General features: G+C 28.0%; 1 long non-coding RNA gene across 2 annotated transcripts; it reads left to right on the top strand.

The window, feature by feature from the left end:
* The first annotated feature begins 170 nt into the window (after positions 1-170).
* On the top strand, positions 171-1,362 carry LOC107483602 (uncharacterized). Of its 2 annotated transcripts, XR_001590906.3 has the most exons (6): positions 171-247; positions 421-583; positions 679-711; positions 840-883; positions 980-1,020; positions 1,246-1,362. It is a non-coding gene; the product is annotated as an uncharacterized LOC107483602 (long non-coding RNA). The 2 variants fall into 2 exon arrangements; XR_002373670.2 differs by lacking the exons at positions 171-247; positions 421-583 and having other exon boundaries at positions 628-883.
* The last annotated feature ends 11,546 nt before the right edge of the window (positions 1,363-12,908 follow it).

The following is a 12,908-nucleotide window of genomic DNA, read 5'->3' on the forward strand; positions in this document are numbered from 1 at the left end:
GCAAAAATAATCTATCTGGACAGATCCCTCCACTTGTTACTAACTTGACAGGTCTTTCATTTTTGACTAGTTGGTTTAGATTGTTAGAAAAATAAACTAAATTTTGACTAAGTATTTTATTTATTTATTTATATATTGTGTGCTACAAAAGAATTTCAGGTTTTTATGATGGCTGAGTCAGGGGTGAAAAAATTCAGCCTAAACATCAAGAAGACTGGAAAAGGTGTGCTCCCTAAAAATGAAAAAGGTACGATCCCCAACAAGTTTCAGAATGTTATTGTTAATTAGCATTTCATTTCACTTTATGGACATGTTCTATCTTAAAGAAAATCTTATTTTTGTACATGCATTTTTTTGGATCTTAGTGGTGTATTGTTTTAAAACCAATAGTGAGACAATAATATAAACCATGCATTTCAGGTCCATATTACTAATGCTAAAATATGGAATGCATAGGATCTAAGTATCAAGGAACTGGCTGAATAGATCAGCTTGAGAAGGGAATGGTACGCATAAAAGAAGATCTATCTTTGAAGCATATTTTAGATGAGATAGAGACGGGTGGTCCTACTGCTATGATGAGGTTTGGATGGCAAAATTTCTTATCTTTTTGGCCATTTCAAAATTTCTATCAGTTCAATATTTTCCAAATTTTAAATAGTTTCTAAAGTGTTTCAGGTTGTTTGTGCAATTTGTAACACTGAGCAGCCGGTAAGTATTTTCTTCCAACTTATTTCTTGGAGATGGACTAGGCTGAATTTGATGCATAATTCCAGCTAGGAATTGTTAATATTTTTACTTCCTCAATGATGCTGAATGTTTTTTTAATCAATTTGCAGATAGGAAAACAACAGATTCATTGTGATGAGTGTGAAATCTGTAGGTACGGTTTACTTAGCTGTGTTGAGTATATCCATATCTTATGTCACTTGAATTTATGACATACAAGCTAATTTTTTATGATCTAATTTAAAAACAGGGTTGGTGGTCAAGAGAACTATTTCCACTGTGAAAAGTGTGGTATGCATTCATCATTCAATCAGCATTGTGCATTTTTTTTCTTTCCCTTTTGTTTGTTTTTCCTAAGCTTGTCCATACTTTGTTTTTCTGTGAATAATTAGAAGGGTTTACTGCTTTCAGGCTTTGGTTTATCAGTATCATTGAATAATTTTTAAATTTAGTCCTTGATCAATGGCATGCAAGGTCATGCTATTCATAGAATAATTTTTTGTGAATAATCTGCAGGGTCATGCTATTTAGTTACACTACGTGACAATCATTTGTGTGGAGAACTCCATGGGCATGTGCATTACTGAAGCTGCTGTTATTGCAATTATGTAGTTATATGATATTAAAACATTGAAGTTATTTTATTTTATTTTTTTTAATGAAAAGCAAGTAATTATGAAGAACTTTATGTAATTATGAAGAACAATATCATATGTAATTATGTTTGAAATTATTGACATTGAGAACTTTTATATATATAGAGTTATCTTATATTGAGAAATTATTATTTGTTTGGTTTCATTGAGGAATTATTGTGCTATAAAAGATTTTGTTTTTAAATTTTAATGTAAAAAAAATTAATTTGAGTAGTGTGTAAATGAGAAAATTAATTTGTGGGGGTTTCAAACTGCCACAAAAAGTGATTTAAAACTGCCACAAACACCAGTATAAAATTCCCACTAAACACACACAAAACCTCCACTGAATAGATCGTGGAGGTTTTTAAAAACTCCCACAAAAGACCTCATGACACCTCAAATTTTGGAGGTTTTAGAAAACCCCAAAAACTATTTGGTGGGGGTTATAAACCTCCACAAATAAACAAAAATCTTGTAGTGTTTCATTCTGTTTTTTCTTTGGACCTGATTGTTTGTTCTTGATTTTGTTAAGATTTGCTGCTGCTATTTATTTAATCATTGTAAAACAATCTCTCTTTTTTATATAATAGATAAAATATTGGATTTTTTCTACAGTGTTGATAAGGATATTTAAAGGATCAAACAGCTGAATGTCGATGTATGCAGGTACAAGTGGTTTCAACTGGTAAATTACTCAGTATAAAGTCCGTTTGATTTGATAACATTATTTAGATTTCATCACAATCGGTAATGGTACACACATTTTTTCCCTAAGTTCTATTTTAGCATCATGCTGAATAGACATATATTTTATTACGGTGACTGAAATGTCTATGTGTCCTACAGTAGATATCCTCGATCCCCTTGCTATGAGAAAACCATGACAAATTCAGAGTTCGGCACAACTCGATTGGTAAAATAACTTTAATGAAGTCAGTTCTTTCTTTAACAAACTTATGAAATATTGACTTTGTATTTATTATTGCTTACCTAGAAAACGCCTGCTGAATCATTAAATATTATATACTCATTGTAGTACTTGTCCACTAAGTTTGCTGCATATCTGAAACCATTTGGACATGGTTCTGTGTTGAAGATAACTGGTCCACCTTCAAGTGTAGGAAAAAATAATTTTTTTCCATCTTTTGAGAAGTAGAGGAAGATATTCAGAATGAAAATTTGGAGTTAAATGGAAGGAGTTTTGTAGATTGTACAAGTTAAAGAGGAGGGACAAGCTTATCTTGAGGTTAATCTCCATACGGGACCAGCACATACAGTTGGAGATTAAGAAATCTTAATTTATACTTAAAAATGGCTATTTATCTATTAATATGTAGAAACAAATATTTTTATTTATGTTTTCGATTATATTGGATATGTTTTTATTTTTTTTTATTTTTATGGATATTTGGCAATTTATGTTTTAAATTTACCAAATAATAGGTTTTCTTTTGATTCAGATTCCTTTTAATACTAACCCAAATAATACTAATCCAAAAGAAAGGGGCAAAATTTGGGTTAGTCATGATGAAGACACGAATTGACCTATTAAATATAGTTTCTCTAATTTTTGAAGATGAACTATTGTAAATTAGTGGTTGAGATAAATTTTACAATGAAAATAAATTACAAATTGGTGATGTTTTTACAATTTTTTATTTTTTTTAATTTTTCATAATTTGTATGCTTATAAATTTTATATTGCGTAAAATTTTAATTAATTAATCACTAATTTTATAGATAATGAAAATAACACATGAAACTTAAAGACAGTATTATTTCATTTTTTTAAGGTTCTAATTTTAACTTTAATTAATTGATTTATTTTTACATAAGATCTATTTTTTATTGTTAATGTTTCTTAAAAAATTTTAAATTTTGTGTTATTGATTTGCATAATATAATATCATTAATGGAATGTTTGCAACCTTGTCAAATATATTTTTATATATATCCATTTTTGATCCATAAAAACGACTGTGTTATTATGTATCATGAAATTATCTACTAAAATTATATGTTTATTATGTTAGTTTTTTTTATTTTATTGTTCACCTTATATTTGAAACCAAGTTCAAGAAATTCAAAGAACAAAGTATTAAATTTTCAATAAAAAAAATTGATGTTGGTTTTAATGAATATTTTTCAAATTTTTTTTATTTACTTTCTTAATATTAGATTTTTTTACCTAAATAATTTATTTAAGTCTTTTTTTTTTTCAAGAACTAGAGAAAGCATGTCCAATGTAAGGAAAAAAAATATACATGGTTGAAAGTTTTTCTATACAGCTAAAAAATTCTTCTTTCTTTCTTATTCTAAAGTCTTCGTATATTCATGACAACACTAATCTACTAGTAATTGAAAACAAACAAAAAGTCAATAATTAATTTCATTCTATATTTTCTAGAGTTTATTTTTCATTGGTAAAAATATGATTTTTGTCTTATTTTTTATGCTTTATATTTTTTATTTGTTGTAGTTCCAAATTTTGAATTGATATTGTTCTATTTTTAATTGTTATACATAGTATAGAAATTGTTGAATATTTCACTAATTAATTTTATTGTTCATTGTTAACTAATTTAAAATTTTTTAAATCATTATGTAAATAATTACAATGATAAATATTGTAATTATTATCGTATTATATTTTTATATATAAATATATTATATATTTTTAATTAGGTAATTGTTTTTCATTAAAATAATTAAACATATAATATATTGTACTTATGTATAGTTATATGATAAAAATTTTATAAAATACTAAATATGTTTTTTATATGTAATAATTAATTAATGAGTGAATTGTATTTGCAACACACAACATATACTTTATTCATTTTTTAGACAATACTTAAATGAATTAAAAGTGAGGGGCAAATTTTGAGTTAGCCACGATGAAGACACGAATTGACCCATTAAATACAATTTTTCTAATATTCAAAAACAAATTACAATAATTGGTGGTTGGAGCAAATTTTACAAGAAAAATAAGTTACAAATTGGTAATGTTTTATAGTTTCATAATTTTTTTTCTTTTATTTTTCATAATTTATATGGTTATTAAATTTATATTGCCTAACCATTAATTAATCACTAATTTTATAGATAATAAACATAACACATGAAAATTAAAAACAATATTAAAAAATAAACAAAAAATCAGTAATTAATTTCATTCCATATTTTTTAGATTTTATTTTCCATTAGTAAAAATATGTTTTTTGTTTTATTTTTTATGCTTTATATTTTTAATTTGTTGTAGTTTCAAAATGTGAATTGATATTGTTATATTTTTAATTGTTATACATAATATAAACACTATTAAATATTTCGGTAACTAATCTTATTCTTTATTGTTAACTAATTTAATCTTTTTAAAATCATTATGTAAATAATTAAAATGATAAATATTGTAATCAATGGAGTTAGTACTTACAAATTTAGGAAACTTGCAAAACAGAGCCATTTAGATGCACTAAACCCCCCCAATTTTTCCATTGTGTATTGCGAGATTATACTTTCCTCCTAACCTAGGAACCCTAGCAACCCACACAACAGCGCAGCTATCTTCCTCCCTTCACCCTCGCTAGGTCTCGTTCTTCTTATCAACGCCGGCGAGCTGTCTCTGTGACTTCCCTCCAGCCGCTGAATGACTCCCGTCTATTCCACGGTCGCCGTTCGTCTCTACGTCGCGCATCTCTGCTTCAGCATCGCCGGTGTCAGCTTGGTTTCACAGGTCCGGTCCCCCCTCTGTTTTGTGCTTCTAGCTTCTGGATTTTATTTTTTACAACAATAATTGCTTCGGAGTTTGAATTCTTTTATTTTAAAAAAATAAAGTTATATTAAGGCTAATCTGTCAGTTTTATTCTAATTCAACTGAATGATTTTTGTTTCTTGTCGGGCTTGCTAATCCATTTAGTTTTATTTTGTGTTTGAATTCTATACTTTGTTAATTTTCTATTTCTATAATAAGTTGATGTTGTACAGTTGTACTTCATATACTGATAGAGTGTTTTTAGTCTCCGATTTTTAATTTATTGGTATTTTGCAGGAACAATATTCAGATTCCGAAGATGTGACACTTGAGCATCTTGAGTTAAACTCTCCATCTGTTGATGATTATCCCAATTTCAAGAAAGCATGTCTGGATATTTATCCTACACATAGGGATGTTGCTTGGGTTCCTAATGTCCTCTGGGCACTTTGCAAAACAAAATTCTTGTGGCTGCAACTTTCAACAATAGAGGTGATTTGCTTAATGAAATGATGAATTTATGATTTTAGTGATGTGTTGAAATTAATATCGAATGATCTTCTGTATGTAGTGCTTGATTAGTGCACCAGTATTGGAGCTTCCCAACTTTTGCAATTTGATTCAGTTGCAAGTGAATTTTCATAGTTTTTAGAGGAGTTTTCTAATAGATTTGCCTCACAATTGTCTTAAGCTTCAAGCTCTAAAAGTTTATATATCTGATGTATGGTTGATCCCATCACTTCAACTTTTTGTCTGTTTGCAATTTGTTTGCAAACTTTGACTTGACTTGTTCCTTGTTTTCAATTCATGGATGATTGGTTCGGGTCTTACCTAAACTCCGATAAACGCAATGGTTGGACACATTCTCTTTGCAGTCTTAAATGCATTGTATTGCATTTGAACACTGTTGAGCATCGAGGATATGTAAACACTCCAGAGTTGCATGAATTGACTGCATATAATTTACAGAGAGGGCCTGTGTTGAAATAAATGAGAATTCATGCTAAATATAGACTAGATTCAAAATCTGAAATTTAGCAGGAACTATGTGAAATACAAAGGGAATCTAGCATGTGCCGACTTAAAGTAAACTAACTGATCATCATTCACCTGTGGTAAGGACTTTGTTGATGTATGGTCTTGGCTCTCTGTTGAACTATATGCTTCTTTTGCATCAATGGTTACATGAATTATCAGTAATGAGATAACCATGAATCTTTGCAATTAATCTGGGTTGTTTTTCATATAAATGTCATAGTAACCACATGGGTGGTTTATCCTCATTGATATTGTGATATGGTGATGTCATATGTGGTTGTTTATATGCTATAAATTGCTTTCAGCGTTTGCCAATGCCTAATGGATTTTTCTAAATAGCATGCATGTTTATATAATCTATCCTATTGGATTTATGTGTTGATTTCTGCATTTAGTTATACTATTCTTCTTTTTTCCAATAAATGCTTGGTTTTTTTTCTATTTAAAATGGTATTTCAATTGTATCTCCGTTAATTTTGTGCTAAAGGATTTTTTCTATTGCTACTTCTGCTTGAAAGTACTTTCCTAACCTTTTCTCTGTTTTACTAATTTGACATGCCTGGAAAGATTTACAAATTAGTGGGTTAGTTGAAAACTTGAAATCTGAGGCTTGAAAGTTGAAATCTCCTATATTCATTTTTTCTTCTGTGGGCAACAATTTATTAGCTAAACTATTCTGTTTTGAACTTACAATTACAATAGATATGATTATGATGATGATAATTTTATAATATAATTGATTGATTATTATTGTTTTGTGTGTGAATCATGGAAGTGAAAACCACTCACTGTGGGGGGTTTCTATATATGACACTATTATGGTTTTTCTATTACATTATGTGATGCAGTTTGTTTTTTTTTTAATTTCTAATTCTTATACCATTATTATAACTATATATTTTTTTTAGACTAAATTATAATTTTAGTTGTCATAAAATTTAATTTATTTACAAAATTATTTTTGGAAAAAAGGGATATTTTAAATTTTCAAATGTCATCTTAATTTAATAGAGTTTCAGAAATTTTATTCTGCACATGAAAATAATTCATATATTTAATCGTTTTTTGGGTTGTGGGTTAATTAAAAAATTTTATTCTAGAGTACATATATATAATTATTATCTAAATATAGTTTATCTTTTTTTATATGTTATACAAGTTATCCATCTGGCAGATATAAAAAAGAGAGAAAAATCATTTTAAAAGATTGTTAAGAAAATTTAATTATTAAAAAAGATTTTTAATATTAAAATTATTAACAATAATTAATTTTTATTTTAACATGTATCATTTAAGAGGAAGGACAAAATTTTTTTATAAAAAAATAAATATATTCTTTATTATTTTTTTAGTTATTTTTCTTAATCCGTATGTTAATCTTTTTTATATTGCTAAAATTTTCATTGATTACTTAATTATTTATTTCTTTGTCTTCTGTGGTTTTCCATCGTTATTTTCTCTTATTAGCAATAGAAAATAAAAAAATTATGAAAGTTACTTAAACTTCAGGAGAAATAAAATTTATTCATATAAAAAACTCTCTGAAATAAATAAAAAATGATATTATGATATATTTTCCCCAATATTTAGTTCTTTTTAACTATCATAAATATTAACAAAAATTTAGTCCTTAATAATTGTGTGATTATTTGTCTTCTTGAATAATTAATTTGTCATAACCGTTATTTAGTGTAATTTATTTTTAAAAAAATTATTCAGATAATTTTAATTATTATCTTCTATCTTCTACTATCTTCTATTAGTATTTTTCCTTTTTTAAAGTCACCAACAAAACCTAAAAAAATCAAAGGTCCCTCCCTTCTCTCTCCCCCACACACAATAAAAAAAAGAGAACCTCAGAAGAAGTAACTGAGTGACCGTCTGTCATCTCTCTCTGGTGTCTTACGTCACTCAACCCAGAAACCCCGCCACCCAACATTACCAGGGTTAAACCCCATATCCTCCTACAAATTCCAGAACTCTCGTCCTCTGCGGTGTCTCTCGGTGCTTTCGATTCCTACGAACAAGATATCTCTGGCAGTTTCTCGGCGGATAGTGCTCTTGCTTGGGCTCTTGAGAGATCTAGAATACATAGTTCGTCCAATGAGCAAGAGATGTGATGATAAGGTAAATCTTCTGACACCCGACGAACACTTTAAATTTTGCTCTAACCGTTGCATTCCCAACACATTCTTCTGTTCACTCTTTTTTCTTTTGCTTTTCTTTTCATTTTTTGGTGGCTTGCCTTTCGGTAATTTTATCAACTACAGTTTTGGATTCTGAAAATATCGAGTGAATACGTTTATGTGAATGTGCTGAGTTCAAGTATCCTTTATGATTATTTTCTTTCTAAAAGTAACATTTGTGTTTGTCTGACATGTTGTTGGATATTAATATGAACCAATATAAGATATTGTCATATATTTGGACATGCATGTATCATTAAAGAAAACCTTGGTTCTCAATTTAAAAGAAAAGAAATAAATATTTGATTTCCACAACAAGGCATGTTTCATACTTGGTTGAGTGCAACATCTCACTCTTATTAACTTCTTTTTTTCTTTTTTTTTTATGCTTTTTGTTACCAGGTTTTGAAGTGTGGATAAGAGCTAATCTTGCTGATCATTCTGATTATTAAGCCACATTTAAGGTAACATGCTAAAATATAACATAATAACATGATAGAAGTTCAAATGATAATAACATAAAACTTTTTTTATTAAATTTTTTTACCGGTTAATTAATTCTGTTTAATTCACGTTGTATTGGCCGTGTCAAATTCACTAATTTCGTATTACTATGTTGTATCCAATAAGAAAAATATTGAACAAATAATTTAATACATTTTTAATGCTATAAAAAAATCATCCTAAAGATAGTAGTAAGTTACTAATTTAGAACTATTAGGCACCTTATTAGTCAAAAACTTTTTAACTAAAAATTGTGTAATATCTTAATATTTATCCCTAGTTACTCCTTTTGTTACTATGCATCTTTATTTTTTTTCTTTTCTCCTGATTTTTCCCAGTCTGCAAGATTATATATTTTCATGCAATACTTCTTTTTTTCCCTTTTTTTTGTCTGTCTCTTTTCAGATAGCTAAAATATGTTATTTGGGCATTATTTTCCTACGATGAGTCTTGTTGCACGTAGAAGTGATCGCACAAGGTTGAGATTATATTGTTTTCGTTTTCTATTAAGGATTTCTTGTTATGTATGCTGTAAACATACTGAGTTGGGTTAATTTAGGCATTTCTTTGGCACAAGAGAGCATTGGCGAAATGGTAAAGAAGAAACAATTATCTTTCGTGCATACAGAGGACGGGTATATATTTTGATTAATATATCATTTCTATTTTTTTTAATCTTGGGCCATGTGATCAATACATAAATCATATATAACTGAATTAATAAAATTAATGGTAAAAAATTAAATGTATGTGATAAGTCTCTTTTTGTTTTTAGGATGATGTTTTGCTTTCAGAGATAATAGTTGCTAGATATGAGGTTGAGCTGAAACATGAAATTGTCCTGATTGATCTTTGTGACAACTGTATCAAGCTTAAATTAAAAATTCGGGAAAATAAAATTTGGATACCTTCCGGTGAGATAGACAAGTTATTTGCTTTCTATAAGTTCAAGAATGCGGTGAAGAACGGTCTAATGCATGTCACAAGTGTCATATTTTTTGTGGCTCCTGTGGATAGGCGAAATAAACCAATTTATATAGATTTTTATGCTTTTCACTATGTTAAAGATATTATTGATATATCTTTACTAAAAGTAATTCAAGATGAGTTAGAATTGAACTACTTTGATGGACTGGATGATGTTTCATATGGCATAGAAGATAATGAGATGCATGAGAATATGAAAAGATTAGAGTTTATAGTTTTTCTTTTTTCTTAAAATTCTTAATTATTCTTAGTTTTATGCATCTTATATTTTAACTACTGTATTTATAATTTATTTTTTTATTACACTTGAAGTTCTGGTGTGCAAAGGATTCGGAAGAACACTTCCAATGGAACTACTGCCAAGAAGAGGTCAATAACAAAAAAAAAGGGTGTGTTAATTTTTTCTTGTTTAATATTAGATTGTTGTTACATGTGTTGTTGATTTTCTCACTCTTGATATAATTTAATTGGTTGATAAGTTTGTTACATTCAAAGTGTACTGATTAGAAGAATTAATTTCCATCTCACAATGTTCTGTATAAGCTTATCTTACATCTTTTACTGTTACTATTTTTAGCTTGCTTATATTTTTTCCATCAATTAAAATTGAAATATATAGATGTGTTGCTAAACATCACAGCAAGAGGTTGACTGAGTATGATATGAAGGTTGATCGATTTGTAAGTTTGTGTAACTATTATTTCATATTTATTGGTGAATTTATTTTTTATGACCTATTTCTAACCTTTTTTTAAACAGTATATTTGCTGTGAGTTTGCTAGATTATTACTTAAGAGTGGAGGAACGGAACAATAGAAATTTATTGTTAAGGACTCAAAAATTACTAAAACTTTTGCAATGCATGTCTTGAAAAGTAAGGGGCAGGAATCAAGAGTACAAAATCGGACCCAAATGAAAAGATTTTGTCAGGATGCATAAACTTAGGCCTGGATATTTATGTGTATTTAGGAGTGTTTCGAATGAAGATCATTTGATTCAGGTTTCTGTGGTTAGAAAGTAATTATTTAGCTGCTTTGAGACTTTCTTTTATTAATTTTGGGATATGTATTCTATTTTGGACCCTGAGTTTTTCATTATCTAAAATTCAAAATATGTGTGGGATGTGAACTTCTTGGTTAACTTAAATACTTTTTGATATCAAATGTGAACAGTCAGATTAATATGCTATTTGGTTATCTCATTCTCCCAATTAGCTTTATACTTATTGCAATTAGATGCTTCTCTTTTTATATCATTATCATGATGTGTTAGATCCTAATTAGCATTGATATAATGATATTAAATCGGCAGATTACTATGTTTAGATACAATTTATATTTAACAATATTACAACTTGATGTTCTTTTCAACTTTTCTCCTAATAAAAAATACCTAATTGGTTGACATTTGTGAAGTTCTAAACTTTTCTAACCATTTAATTCTGATATGATCATAACTTTTTTAAACAAATTTTATTCAACTTGATCATCTACTTTATTTCTCTTTAGAACATTGTCATTTTTAAATATGGCTATGTTTGATTGATTGGATATCTAATCCAATCATTATTGAATAATTTGTTTTTCGGGTATGTTCATAAAATAGTAATCCCGTGCAGTTTGCATAGGTCCTCCTGCTAGTAATAATAAGATATATCGATATAGCAATAGATCACATTTTTTGTATGGTACTGTTTTTTAATTTTGGACTTTTATGAAAATAGTATATCTATGAATTAGTCCTCCTAGTTTTTTCTTATTCTTTCTTATACTCAAGTTCTTTAAGATTCTAGGAATACTTTCACCACCATAAAAAAACTCCTTTTCAATATTGATTTTTTAATGAATATTCTCATTTACAATTTAGTTTCAAAATTTTCAAAAAATCGTCAATTGTAGTTAAAATAAAAAAATACTTTTACAGTAGTTATGGAACATCTTTCAATTTTTAATAAATAAAAAATTTATATTGTCACTGCATAACTGCAGAGAAAGACAAAAGTTATTTGCAAATTTGCAACATAAGAGTGGAGGAACAAAATATGTATATTTTTTATTTTTTAATGCTTAAAATTAGTAGGATGAATGAATTTGGCAAAAATTATTTTTAATATGAATAAAAAAAGTGTATTTGTTGAATATTATTATTTGGAGTATTTTGCAGAAGTGTGAAATTGCAGAAATTCTTACACATCACGCACCCTGTGTGTTGAGTTTGCAGGAATTCTATGCCGAATTATGAGAAAAATTTACAAGGATTTCAGTAAAAATTCGCCACATGTCAAGCTCTGGTCACCATGCACCCTGCGTGTTGAAGCAGTAGAGATTCCTTTAGCAGAGATTTCTGGCCATGTGTCGCGCATGCAGGCAACATGCATGGTCCATGTTGTAGGAGCAGAGATTCGGCGCTTGATTCCAATGCATGTTTATCAGCATCTCCTGTCACTTGTCAACACCATGGACAACACACAAGGTGCGTGTTAATCACTTGGCCGACTGTCTCCATGCATCCAACATCTATGTTCCAGGAATGCTAATGTATCAATGTTTTTGTGCCTTTAAAAGGCGGGATGGGGAGCTTCGCATGCTTCATTGTTTATTGTGCATTGTTCATTCTAGGACGGTTTTTTAAGAGAGTTAAAGAAAGAGAAAGGTTATCTTTGACGAAAAGAGTGAGTAGTGTGTTATTTAAAAAAATGATACAAGATTATGCATCTACAGAAAAACACGTTAGTTATTTAGTATAACTTAATTATGTAAGTTTAGTATTTTTGTTAATTTAGAGATTAATATTTAAAATGTATTATTATTAGTATAATTATTTGGATTAATATTATTATTAGCAATTCTAGTGACTTAAATAATTTAAATATTTTTTTTATTTTTCTGCGATAATATTAATAATTTTATTCATTTTTTGATAATTGTTATTTTTTGTCTGTTAATCTGTAATTTTTGAAACTAATAAGTAATAAAAATACTGATAAATGTTTTTCTAGAATTTTTGTTATTAATTATTTATTTCCTTTTTTGCTATGATATTATTATTTTTTAATCTACGATTAAT

Source organism: Arachis duranensis, chromosome 4 (assembly GCF_000817695.3).
Source record: "Arachis duranensis cultivar V14167 chromosome 4, aradu.V14167.gnm2.J7QH, whole genome shotgun sequence".
Classification (NCBI taxonomy): Eukaryota; Viridiplantae; Streptophyta; class Magnoliopsida; order Fabales; family Fabaceae; genus Arachis; species Arachis duranensis.